Genomic DNA, 14,045 nt, shown 5'->3' on the forward strand with positions numbered 1-14,045 from the left:
GGAGAAGAGAGGTATCTGGAACCCTCTCACTCTCCTCCGGAGGGATCTCCACCCTGGGAGCCTCTCTACCGACTCTGCCAGCACCTACAGCCCTATCCGCTCGGCCTCGGCCACTACGTCGACCTCTACCACCACTGCCACTCGGTAGGTCCTCAGATGGACCACTATGAGAGGAACTGGCCTCATCTGCCCTGTTACCAGAAGAAAAACCAGCTACAGATGACTCAAGCCTCCGTGAAGGCTGCCTCGACCAACCATACTTTATCACCACACCAGATCCAAGAGCAAAGCGAGTCCGGGTCCGGGGCCTAGCCTCCTCCTCCTCGTCAGAAAAATGTTTCGCCACTCGGCTCCTCCGCTCTCTACCCATCTGCATGTTGCCACATGATCAATCAACAATGCAAAAATCCTATGATCACGTATCTCGATGAAGCTGTCTAAGTTAAACCTAATCTAACCTAGTCAAACCTACCATATCCCAGTCAACTCAAGTCAAACCCAGTCAGCCCGGGTCAAACCTAGTTCATCTAAGCCAAGTCCAATCTAACCTAGTCAAACCTACCCAATCCCAGTCAACTCAAGACAAACCCAGTCAACTCGGGTCGAACCTAGTCCATCTAAGTCAAGTCCAACCTGAGTCAAAGCCCAATCAACTCAGTCAACCAAAATCAACTTAGTCAAACAAACCAACCCAACCGAGACCTAGGTCAACACAACCTGAAACCCAGTCAACTCAGCCAACTCACCCAAAACCCAGGTAACCCAACTCAGTGAACCTAGTCTACCTAATCGATTCAATCAAACCCAATCGAATCTAAGTCAGACCTATCCAGGTGACTCAATCAAATCCTGTCAAAACCCGTTAAACCCAGTCAACACAAGTCAAAATCCAACCCAACTCAACCTAAAACCCAGTCAACCCAATCATAACCCTAGTCAATCTAAGTCAAACTCAGTCAACCCAGTCTAAATACCGGTCAATCCCAAGTCAACTCAGTCAAACCCAATCAAATCTGAGTCAAACCCGTCTAACCCAATCACAGCTAAGTCAAACCCATCCACTCAATCCCACCAGTCAACCCAAATCCACTTAACCAGTCCAGTCCACCCACTAAACCTAGCCAACCAATCATTACAATGTGGTAAGGTGTCAAGTCTGGCATTTGATACAGTCATAATGGTCAGGCAAAGATGAGCAAAATAAGTGCAACAAGCATGAAAAACAAATCGTTTTAAATCAAAAGCATGCTAAGATGGGTGAAAGAAAAGAAAAAAAATCGACTCGCTTAAACTACCATATCGATTCTGTTAACAGTCCATATCCTCACTCCAAATCATCTTTAATCTTCGCTAAAACCAGCCCCACTAGACAGCCCTATTACCCAAGCCAGTCCCAAGACAACCCCTGCCCACCTCTAACCTTTGTCCCAAAACAAATCCCGAATGATTACCCATTCCACGCCTAACCTAGTCCCTGAAACCATCCCAAACACCCACTCTAAGCAATCCATAACCCGTCCAAACCCAAACAATTTCTTAACAACCTAAACCTCAGCCTACCTCTCAACAGTCCCTAGACATGCCCAACAATCCCTATGCAATCCCCTAAGTAATCCAATCCCAATCCATACAGTTTCTTTTTGACAACCCAGTTCATCACTCATCACCAACCCATCCAACCCACCATCGAAACCTCATTCAAACTTCCTGATATCCCATCATATGAACCCAAACCAGAAAATCCATTTATCCAACCCAACCCAACCACTCGACTCTTAAAAACACCAGTCACCCACCCACCGTCATCAAAACCCCGAACCGATCTCGAAAGCAATCCAAACACCGACAATTCGTAAGTCAGCCCCACTTCACCCCAACCGTTCTTCCAAAACCCCACAAACCATTTAATCAACACGTCGTGATCACCACCAACAGTCCATGCACTCAATACCAATTAAGCAATGCAACACCAATCGAAACGGAGCAAGCGAGACATAATTTCAAAGCATAATAACGTTTCAAAAAAAAGTAAGCACGCTCATAACAGATGATCATGAAATTACAAAAGCATCACAACAAAAATAAAGCCAAACGAAAACATCAAAGCGACAAAAAAAGGTGTTTAGGTTCAAGGCAGATTCGATATGTCCGTCATCATAGACAAGCAGGAGCAAGAAAGAGAAGAATAAAATGAAGGCAAACTTACCTCAAACGCGTAAAACTGTAATCTACCCACGCCAAGATGCCTTTCAAAGCTTTAAATCGCTCTCACAAGCACCCAAAGGCCGCACACGGGCTCTGAGTAATCTAATGACCACGAAGGGTCTAAATCAATGAAATCAGTGAGAGAACGAAGGGGCAAGGAGGAGGACATCCAAAAGTCGCCAGAGAGGAAAAAAAACCGAAGGAAACGAAGAAGAAACCGAAAATGAAAGGTCGCGCAGGCTTTAATCGTTTAAAATTCATACTGGTCCGTGCCACCAGTACGGGCAAAACGAAGTTTAGCCTATCCGTATCACAAACACGGATGAAGAAAATTTGGTTGGAACCATGTCCCAAGCACGGATAAGATAAGAGCAGCGCTATCCATGTTTTAAACACGGATGAAATCAAACCAAAGGCCATCCGTTCTTTGAGCACGGATCAGTCAATAATAAAAAATGAGAGAAATGAGGAATCAATCCAAAAACCAAATGAAAATCAAAAAAATCAAAAAGTCAAAAAAAAATAAAAAAAATTTCAAAAAAAAAAAAAAAAAATCCTATCGAGTCGCACTCAATTTTGATTTGTTAAAACACGACGGAGAAATACCCAAACTTCAAAAATCATCAAATCATCATCGAATCCAAGGTCTCACACGAGCTTCGCACCATCGAGACCAAGGAATCAATAAGGTAACTCTATCAGACCCCGTGCTTGAGTAACCATTTTTTACGAAAGTCATCAATTTCAACCGGTAATTCAAAGTCGTGTTATACAAAATGTCGTCTGGCCCGTACAAATAGGGGTTTAGTCTATTCTTTGCAGTTCCTTTCACGCAATTCCTGCAAAGAAGGGCAGCTGTAGACACCCCAATTTGAACGGGCTCTCACTCGAAAGGGCCCAAAAATAGTGATTTCTCGATAAATTTGGCCAACGGGCCTCGAAGGCCCGAAGCATTAAAATGTGACGTTCTAGCCCAAAATTCGAGCCTCTAACAACTCTCAATGGGTTAGTAGGTCCACCAAAGGGACCCGGCAAGCTCACATCTACACCGTTCCATGAAAAATGTCGGTTTTCCAACAAAAAGGCCAACGGGCCTCTAAGGCCCAAAACGCTAAAAATGACATTTTGAATTGAACCAAGGTCCCTAAGACCACCCAATGGTCTAAAGGACCCACAAGAAGGGTTGTGACCCATCCCACACGTGTTCAATATCACCGCTCCACGCTTACATCCAAAATCGATAAAATCCTTCAAACGGGCCCAAAAAGCCCGATTCGTCAACACGCGACATTTTGATCAAATCAATGATTTCAAAAATTTCAAAGAAATCAAAAAAATAAAAATGTGAGACTTGGGATACCTACCCCTCATCTACCTCCCGCCGCCCCACCTCGAGATCCGCAAACATCCTAAGCCCCTTTGAGGCCCACAAACCTTCACCCTTTTCCTAAAAATAATTTCTTACCTTACCCTTAACCCAAAATTAATCCTATATCACCTAAACCCTAACACCTACCCTCCCTCAAAAATCCAACCCACAAACAAACCTTATATAACCCACAACCCTCCTAAACCCAAGCCCAACACTAAAAGCCACTAACTATTACCCATAGCCAACTCAGGACCTAACCCATAACCGAACCCATGACCCATGACCCACAGCAACCAATCAACCCCTCAATATCAAAAGATGACACATGTCATCACCACCCTTCACCTCCCTCATCTAATCACCCACTCCCATCACCATTCTCTAAATACTACATCTAACCCACATCACCTCTCTCCAAAATCACCTCTCCAAAATCACCTCAACCCATACCCTACCTTAACCTACCCTATCTCCATTCTCTAACATCATTAACCACCCACACCTCAACCCATACCCTAACCCATCACCATTCTCTAACATCATCAACCACCCACATCACCACCCATATCCCTTACAAATCAACCCATTACTTTCCCTTAAAACACTCCAACAAAATCACCTCAACCCATACTTTCTTCATCATCAATCAACTAACCCACACTCCCCTCTTTAATCATACAACCCCCATCAACCAATCAACCAATCTCATCCCCTCACTCTCTCATCATGATTGTCACATGACATCATCTTCTTTATTCTCCCAAAAACTAATTTAACAACCTCTTACACAACCCATTCTCCTAAATCTACACACCTTACCTCATCAACCAACCTAACACTCCTCCTCTAAACAACCCTCTTACACCCCCACTCCTCCCATCAACCATCACTCATCTCATCCCACCAAACACTCTACCCAAATGGATTTCGGTAGAATCCAACCCATTTAGATTTGAACCTCACCCATTTTTACTCATTACACATTTACCCTCCATTCTATTTTAAATTTCACACCTTTTACTTCAAATACCCATGCCATTCTCTATTCTTTCAACTTTTCATCTCATTATACCCCCAAACCTCCTCCAAACATCTATAAATACTTCCCCTCTCATCCCAAAAATGTTTACCAAAGTCTCCCTTAAAAAATCTACTCACCTCTCTTCTACTCTACTACTCTCTCATACCACCTTAAACAAAAAAAGTAACTTCACTCTCATACTTCACTAAGGACCTAAGAAGCATAGAAAAGAAGAAATGAAGAAAGAAGGGTGAACTCGAAGCTTCAAGGTGGGTTCGAAGTACACCCCCCCTCTCTCTCTCTATCTTCTCCTTCTTCCTCTTCTAACATCCCCTTCTTCTCTTTTATTTTTATTTTAAATGAGTAGACCCCCAAGGCTAAAGGTTCATAAGGGTCATTTCCATCAATGAAATGACCATATGATCAAGCCGAAAATGAATCCCTATCTAGAGTACAAAATGCACACACGTGGCACTTTTATTTTCTCCATTTTTATTATCAAATGACCGAATTGCGTAGAGGTTACCGTCACTTGACGGGGAGAAAATGGTGCCTAACACCTTCCCTTTTCTCCAATCGAACCCTTACTCGAATCTCAAAATTTGATTAGTTCCCTATCCGTTGCGAGTCACTAACGCCAAAAATGATAATTTTTCAAAAAATGTGCACCGGGTGACCATTCACACCCATTTACAATTTGAATGGTGGCGACTCCAAATCATCGTAGATGTGGTCGTCGTAATGACGAAAATCACGTATCTACAAGTGTTACTTAGATAATCTCAAGAACACTCATGCTCTGTGATGAATGGAAGCATAAGTCGGATAATCTTGCCTAAATCAGAGATCTTCATGGAGACTTTTGGGTTATAATCAATGGTTACATCGAATCATCTTCCAATCCACGAGCAATGACTTGCTACGTGGATTAAGTCATATTTAGAATTAATTAGCATTTTGGATGACTTGCAAATGCTGAATTGACTTCTCTAAACCTCTTTATTATATTTTCAATCTTTATTTTCTATTTTGATTCCAATTTACAAGTTGATTTCCATTTTAGTTTTTGCTACAACTCTGTTTTGTTTTTAAAATCAATCTGGTTTGTTTAACTCTATTTTGGTTTTTAAATCCGAATGAATATTTGAATCCCAACTGTACCTGTGGAACGAATTCGACTTACCCAAAGTCTATCTCTTAATCTCTATTTTACACAACAAGTTTTTACAATCAATCACCCAACTATCCTACCCAAGCCCAACCTATCACCTAAGCCCAATTCAATTCAACCCACTACCCACGTGGCCCACGGACCAAAAACCCCTCACCACCTAAGCCCACTAATTCTCAATCCAACCACAACCCAAATCCATTCAACTTACCACCTAACCCACTAATTCTCAACCCAACCCAAGCCCAACCTATCACCTAAGCCCAATTCAATTCAACCCAATCCAACATCACAACCAATCAACATGAACATCAAGGTGGGACACATGTCACCACCTCAATTCACCTCCCTCATCCCACTACCTATCCTATCACCTTTTGTCTAAAAAAAATCTATTTACCTACACCTCCAACCCATACCTCCCCCTAACCTACCATCATAATTCACTACAAACGCATACCTTCCTCTAATCTACCATCATCATACCTCCCTCTAACCTACCATCAGCATTCCCTACAAACCTATCTTTACACTCCAAACCCACACATTTCCTCTCAAATCAAATATTTTCTCTCCTATCAACTCATCTAAATCTCTAATCTTCACACATTTTGACACACGTCACCATCTCCCTCACCCTTCCAACCACCCTCTTACACCCCTCATTCTCTTAAATCAAACATCACTCCCCTTTCACCTCATCAATTAATTACCCTATTAAAATCTTATTTTCTCAACCAAACACCATTAATTCCCTTTCACCTAATACTCAACCCAAATGGGTTGAGTGATCCAACCCATTTGGGTTACAAATGACCCATTTAACCCCCCATTCCCTAAATACCCTTCCATATCCTTTAATTTACACACACCCCTCTCTTAAACCCTATATCATCATACCATTTATCATCATTTCACCCAACTCTACCCCTAAAAATAATTTCCAAACTCTATAAAACCCCCATTATTCTCAATTCTCACTACCTAATGAAAATTTGAGAAAAATCCCCTCTAAAAAAATTTGTAACTCTCTTCACTCTCAACTTTTAACTCTCAACTCTTAACTCTCAACTACCTCTTTCAAGCAAGTCAAGGAAGGTCAAAGAAGACTCATTCTTTGAAGGTTAAAGAAAGTCAACCCAAGATCAAGGTGGGTTTGGACAAGGATCACCCCCTTCTCTCCTCCCCACTTTCCTCTTCTACTTTTCCTCCTCTCTACACTTACACACACACACACACCATAAATGGTTTGAATAATCAAAGTGCCCCTTTTTTAATAAGGGCGCCCTCAATGGTTTGAATCAACATCGAAAGTCCCTCATACTTGAGAGCACATATCGAATTTTTCTGATTCTTTTCATTTTATTTTTAATTTCAAAAATGATCGAATCCGAGGTTACCACCAACGATGGATGGAGTAGGGTGTCTAACACCTTCCTTACTTCATAACATGGACCTCCTTGCCTAGAATCAAAAGTTAGACCAAACGAGCCGTATCCGTATGAGAGTCACCAAATGTCGAAATGATACATTTTTCGAAAAATACAACCCGGGTGACCATTCACACCCATTTATAAATTTGAATGGTGACGACTCCAAAACCCCCCAAAGTGGTTGATATATTCAAAAATGAATAAATCACGTGTCCACAGCTTGGCGACTCCACTGGGGATTTGTAGGCTCTACCCTCAAGTCAACTCGGCCATTTAACTATATATATATATATATATATATATATAAAATATTCTTATTTACAAGCTAACATTATTTATTGTATTTGTTGTGTTTGTTGTTTAGGCGTGTTTCTTTTCCTTTATTTACTCCCCTGGGTAAAAGGGAGAAATCCAATTTTTTTGCTTAAGTTATCCGATTTTTTTTTAGTCATGCATATCATCAAAAAATAAAAAATAAATAAATAAATAATGTTTTTTTTTTGGCTCAAGCCAAAAATCAGAGGCAATGTACCTTTAGTTTGGACTAACAAACTTTAAAAAAAAAAACATTTTTTTTTGCCAAATAGACAGCAGAACTTAAACTGACTATAACTTTCTGATCCGATCTCCGATTAACTATTACCGTATATCGATTTAGGGAAGAATGAAATTTTCTTTCAAATGTGACTAAGTCAGCTAGACTTTGATAAGTTAGAATCGATTTTTGAGTTCGTTTACTATTATTTCCACTAATATTTATGTTCTACTTCTTGTAGGGATACAAATGAGATACAAATAAATAAAGAAATAAATAAATTTTTGTGGCCCAAGCCAAAACCCAAAGGCAATGTGCCCACACAAAAAAATTACTCAGTTTGTTCCTTACGTTAATCTTGGCAACTTTCCTCTTGGACTTTATTTTTGTTTTAAATTTTAAAGCTTCAAAAGATCAAACGAATCACTTTTTCGTTAAACTTAGGACGTACTACTCGCTACTTTTTGATTGATCAAAATGAAAATTCAAAGTGATCCTCGGTTGGACCATAAAAATAAATAATAAAAAAAAAGTCATTTTATGTTAGTTCATTCGTTTCTTAAAAATTTTAAAAATTAAGAAAAAATTTAAATAAAAAAAATTGATTGGTCGAAGCTTAACTATGGATGTGCTATCTTTGTTGATTGATTATTTAAAAAGCCATGGTCTCTATAAATATATTTTCAATGTGCTTACATGATCTTAATGGGGATGCGATGGATTTTGTATTCTTTGATCTATGTGGCATCCATATATTGATGGTTTGATTTGGCCCACGAGCCCATTCATCTAGAAAATGTCTCGGGCACACCCTATCCTATTTGCACACATCACTAGCACGTTTACTTTATTACATTGCATGTTTGCATGTCCCTAATAGCCAACGTGGCATTAGTGCGTGGACCAGTCTCCTCGAAGATACGACGTCATTCATGAAAGCCACAACTCCAGTAATGTACTTTAAGGTATATAAAACTGGGGCATCAGTACCATTTGATCAAGGGATTCTAAAATGAATATCGATGCACCCATGCTTGAGCGACCTGAGCCTTTGTCCTATTATAAGTTGCACAGTCACATGTCTCGATTGCCAACGTAATACTAGTACGTGATCGGTCCCCGCGCAGGATTCTAAAACTATTTATGAAAGCTACAACCCTAGACTCATACCTATATGGTATATCGAAGTACTCTAAGTTCACCAATTGCAATTCTTGGTCAAAATCAGTGCCTAAGCGAGATCCTGCCCTATTGTACTACGGTACTAGGGGGATAGATGACGTCTATTCTAGATGAGAGGTGACTTAATAGTGTCCTTGCTCAGTATCGTACGCCACCTCTCAACTGGGGATTAAATTGGATGTTTTTGACTTCAGAGATTTGAGTTGGAGTCTAAGATTATCACATATACGGCATATCAAACTAAGTCACCATGTACTGTCTGATTAAGTACACTCGAGAGGTATATAGGTACACTTGGGCAAAAATGGCCAGATAAATTACATTGCATGTAGTAAACCTAGAGTCTAAAAACATCCTCATAGGTCACGACTCGAACTTATCATGGGTGTTCCCGAGTTGTTTTCGGAAATGGACATTACAAATTATTGAGATCATGAAGTTACAATTTTGTCCTTAAGATAATCAAACTATTTGTTTAACCTGATTCAAAGCTATTATATCAATGGGTGCACCAACCCAATAAAGAATCCATTTTAAATATGGTAGTGATTCATAATAACCCAGTTCATCTCGATTTAATGATCGTGATGGGCTGGACCATTTAAGTCGAAATGGCATTCAATTTTTTTTTCTTTTTCTAATTTGGGTCCCAACCCATTTCAAAAGAAAAAAAAATATTTTCCAAAGGAAAAGAAAATAAAAAATGATTTACAAAAGATTTATTGTTGCATAAAAAAAATTTGACTTACAAAGATATGTTTTGCATGGACCTTGGAAATGTACAAAGATACCTTCTGTGTCAACTCAGGATGCTAGTTGTAACCAATAACCCAATCAACCAATTGGTCAAAACAACCATCACGGGTATGCACACAGTAAAGAAAATCACTTTTGGGAAATTCATGCTGAGATATGCTCTGTACTTCTACGAGTTTGAGATAGATTGAAATTTTTTGCACGCCATGGCTAAGCATTGGAACCCTTGTCTTCATATCTTCCACATTTGACATATGCACTTGTGTCTTACTCACGAAGATTATTGTGGTATCATGGGAATATCTACTTCAGGTCCTCTAGTCAAGTCTTCAATGAAGATAGGATATTATGGTGATCTCGCCATAGGCTTAAATATTTCAAAAGAATAAGCCAAGGCCCTAGTCTATAACGGGAGATTGGACTTAGTACCTTTATTGAGTCAATACCACTTCCCTAGTTATCCTATCAATATAAAACCAGAAACCTGGCGAGTCACTAGAGACAACCAGTTGTGTTTAGGAATCTTAGCCCAGTACATACTGACCTTCAAATGTGATGGTCAAACTGTTCCTGAGTCCTTCATAGACACAGCTTCTCAGCTCTTAAGAAAAGCCAACCCTGTACCTCTCATTCTAGTTGAAACCTTCTCAGGTCTAAATGACATAAAAAATGGTGAGAGAAGAGGTTTCAAAAGAAGCCCTCACCTACTTTATATGTGGCTTTACAACCGTCTTAAAATTGTGGACATTCCTTCAACCCTCGAGTATAAGCCAGAGCACTTTTCCAAAAGAAACATGTTAGTGCGTCACAACTCAGTCAAGACTTGAAGCAAATGATTGGATTCTCGTCTTGCCCGTCATATTAGTTTGAGATGCCCTTGGTGAATGGCTGACTATCCTGTTCTAAGTACCAAAGGATCCTATTATGTCAGTTTGATCGGGCTGGAGGAGACATCTTTTTACAAACCTGGCTTGATCTCAGAACAATACGGAGTGCCTATAAAGTTTTCGCTGCCTCAACACAAAGATTTCGTTCCTCCCGAACCATTGACTGAAAAGTTAGTACATCTCATTGAAAAGACTTGGAACAAGCGCACCTTAGGATATCCAAATGGACCATTAGAATTCAAAAAGCCAGTCGTTAAAACCAAGAAAAGCAAGCCAGAACATCTGGATTAAATGTGTAAGAAACTTTCTTAGTCAATTTTAAATGAAAAGAAGGCCGCTTATAAGCAGGTAAAATTGATCCATATTATAGAGGCGGAATCCAGTGAAGCTTTGATAGACTTTGCCTTACTGAACCAAAGTTGTTCCTTCCTCCTCCCTGTAAATATCGGTGTGGTACCTATCAAGAATTCTCCGACGCTCAAATTAGAATTATAGAAGAACAACAATAATTGATAGAACTCTCTTCTTTCCTCAATCGGCCAAAAAATCCTTTAGCCTTTGTCAACTCCTTTATTTATAGATCCTTCCTCCGAATCAAGGTTCCCCCCTCTAACGGTATGTGACCCGAAGAATCCCCTAATTCCAAGGATCCTAAATGGAATTGGGATCTTTGAGATTGGGTCCACAATTCCAGGGAGATCTCTAGACTTGATACGCGTAAGTTAGGATTGTGCAACTACCTAAACCAGGCCTGCCCTGCCAGAAAATATGTTGATTCTTAGCTTTTTGGTTTGCTCAGATAATTAGAGGACCTAGGACCTCAGTTTTAAAAAGAACTTCAATGATTGGGAGGGAAATTTTGTAGGGATTTTATTTTCAATGTATTTATGATATCTCAATTTCTGATATTGACAAGAAAAAGAAATCGTTGAAGAAGATAAGGGATAGCTCATTCTCCATCCATTATTTTTGGGAAGGGAATTTTGTAGGGATTTTATTTTCAACGTATCTATGATAAAACAATTTCTCATATTGACGAGAAAAAGAAAGCGTTGAAGAAGATACGGGATAGCTCATTCTCCATCCATTATTTTTGCTCTCTAATTGAGATTCATAAGGGTCCCTTTTCCAGCATTCTTAATTTTGGGCTCCAACTCTCTATCCGAAGTGACTTTAATTTCTTGATCTACTGCTTTTGATCAGACCATTGTGGACTTTTTCCGCATGTGCAAAGCGAGCAGAAAATTCAAAACCACCTCTGCATCCACTACGAGTTTGTATTTTCTATTAAGTTGCATTTCTTTAGCCTTTTTGGTATCCATTGGATTCCTCCTCCATTCGAGTTTTCCTCTCCCATAGCTAGAACACCTTGATTTTTGTCTGCAAAGGTAGACCCATAATAAGAATGATCACGTTCAAAAAAATTCGAGGCCTTTGGAATGAGATTAATTAGAGAACCTAAGATGGATCCCACTCCCACTTAGGATTAAAACTTTATTATTATGGGGAACTAAGATTCATAAGAAATTACAGATTCTTCTTATCTTTCGAGGATTTTATCTTTAGATGGGATTCCATGATATTAAAGTTGTTTTCCATGTATAGTGCTTCCACATCAATCTTTCTCATGGGGCTTATTTTGTAGCTCGGTATCTTTGACCACCTTTGTATTCTCGCTTCGTTTATAATATTCTTACACATAAATAAATAAATAAATTACAATTGTTTCGCTTAGTGCATTATCAGAAATCAAAAAACTATCTACAAATTAAAGGCTCATTCTGAGAAACAAGATGATAATAACATAAACGTAGCTCGTCAAAGAAAATAATAACATAAGCGTACAGAATCATCAGATATTTATATAAGAATTTATTGGGACTATGTAGAAAGTTGTACCAGTAGGACAAGTGAATAAGTGCATGGAATTGTTTTAACTTTCGAAGTCAATAATTTTTTAAGCAGGCTTCTATTAGATCCTTGATTTTTACTTATTACATCCCAATTACTTAGAGAATTTGCATTGAAACATCAACTTTTGCTAATGCCACCCCAAGTATGTGCTAATCATTTACATATGACTTGGGGTGATGTTAGCAAAAGTTGGTAAGGCAATAAATCTCCTTATTTATCATGACCATACTAAAAATCTAACACCCACTATTAAAAAGGAAAACTAACATTTGTACATGCAGGATTTTCTCATAATATAATAATAATAATGAAAAATTAATTAAAGGATCTGGCAAAGGGATTTATTTCTAAATAGTCTCTAAGTTTTGGGTGGTAGCTTGATAGACCATTTAGAAAAAAATTTATTTCTTAATGAACCCTTATAATTGGTGAACTCGCTGTTTTTTACTTATTGTTGAACTCGGCATTTTTTATTTATTGTCCAGTTCCCCCACTTATTATTGTCGAACTCACCGCTTTTTAATTATTGTCAAACTTGACGATAAAAAATGGTTAACTCAACAATGGTAAAACTCACCCATTTTCGATTTTTGAATTTTTCCGACTAAAATACATGGAAAGATCAACTAAAATTTTGAGATAACTACTTGTTTGGATGATTTCAAACCAAAAGAATCATTCTTGATAGATTTTATCCAAAAATGAAGTAAAAAAATTATAAAAAATCTTAATTTTTTTATGTACATCTTCAAAATATTTGAAATAGTTTCTTAAATCCTTTCTGATGGAATGAAATCTCCAAAACTCAACAGTTGTCAAAAATCTATTTTTTGGGATGAAACCAATGAATTCGGTTAGGGCATTCAATCATGAGAAATGTTAGAATGGGGTTAGGGACTGTTAAAAAAAGAAAATTTTACTAAATGAACCATTAAGAGACCGCTCAAAACAGGGATTATTTAGAAAATTTTAACAAATAGACTATTAAGAGAACGCTCAAAACAGGGACTATTTAAAAATGTTGATCCTTTTAAGTATTTTTCCCAAATAAAAATTGTACAAGATAAAAGAGAGATCATAATCCATGAAACAAAATAAAAATCCCACCTCTCCCCCACTTTCCTCAAAAGGTATAAGAAATCAATGCGAGAAGTTGGTGTATAAATCAGGGGTTTTGGGACCGAGTAATCCTTGTCTCAAGAAATGATTCAAGAAGATCAATGTGAACTGCCCATTGCATTCAATCATTCCATATTTGAGATGATTCGTCTTGCGAGATAAACGAGATGAAAATCTCATCCAAGATTTTGTATATTTTACTTAAAATAATTATTTTTTTTAGAATTTAAATTCATATTATCTAAATAAAATATGATTTAATCTAACTTATTTTACAAAAAAAATTAAAATTAAAATTACGCTCATATAAATATATTTAAATAAACAATTGTAAACCATGTTACATGGTGGTTTATCTCGTCCGAAACAACTTGCTCTTGTTCAGACGAGATGTCAAACCGAGTTTTAAAACCATGTGAAACATATAACCATAACACCTTTACCCACATG

Source organism: Akebia trifoliata, chromosome 13 (assembly GCF_017979445.1).
Source record: "Akebia trifoliata isolate Shusen 1 chromosome 13, ASM1797944v1, whole genome shotgun sequence".
NCBI classification, from domain to species: domain Eukaryota; kingdom Viridiplantae; phylum Streptophyta; class Magnoliopsida; order Ranunculales; family Lardizabalaceae; genus Akebia; species Akebia trifoliata.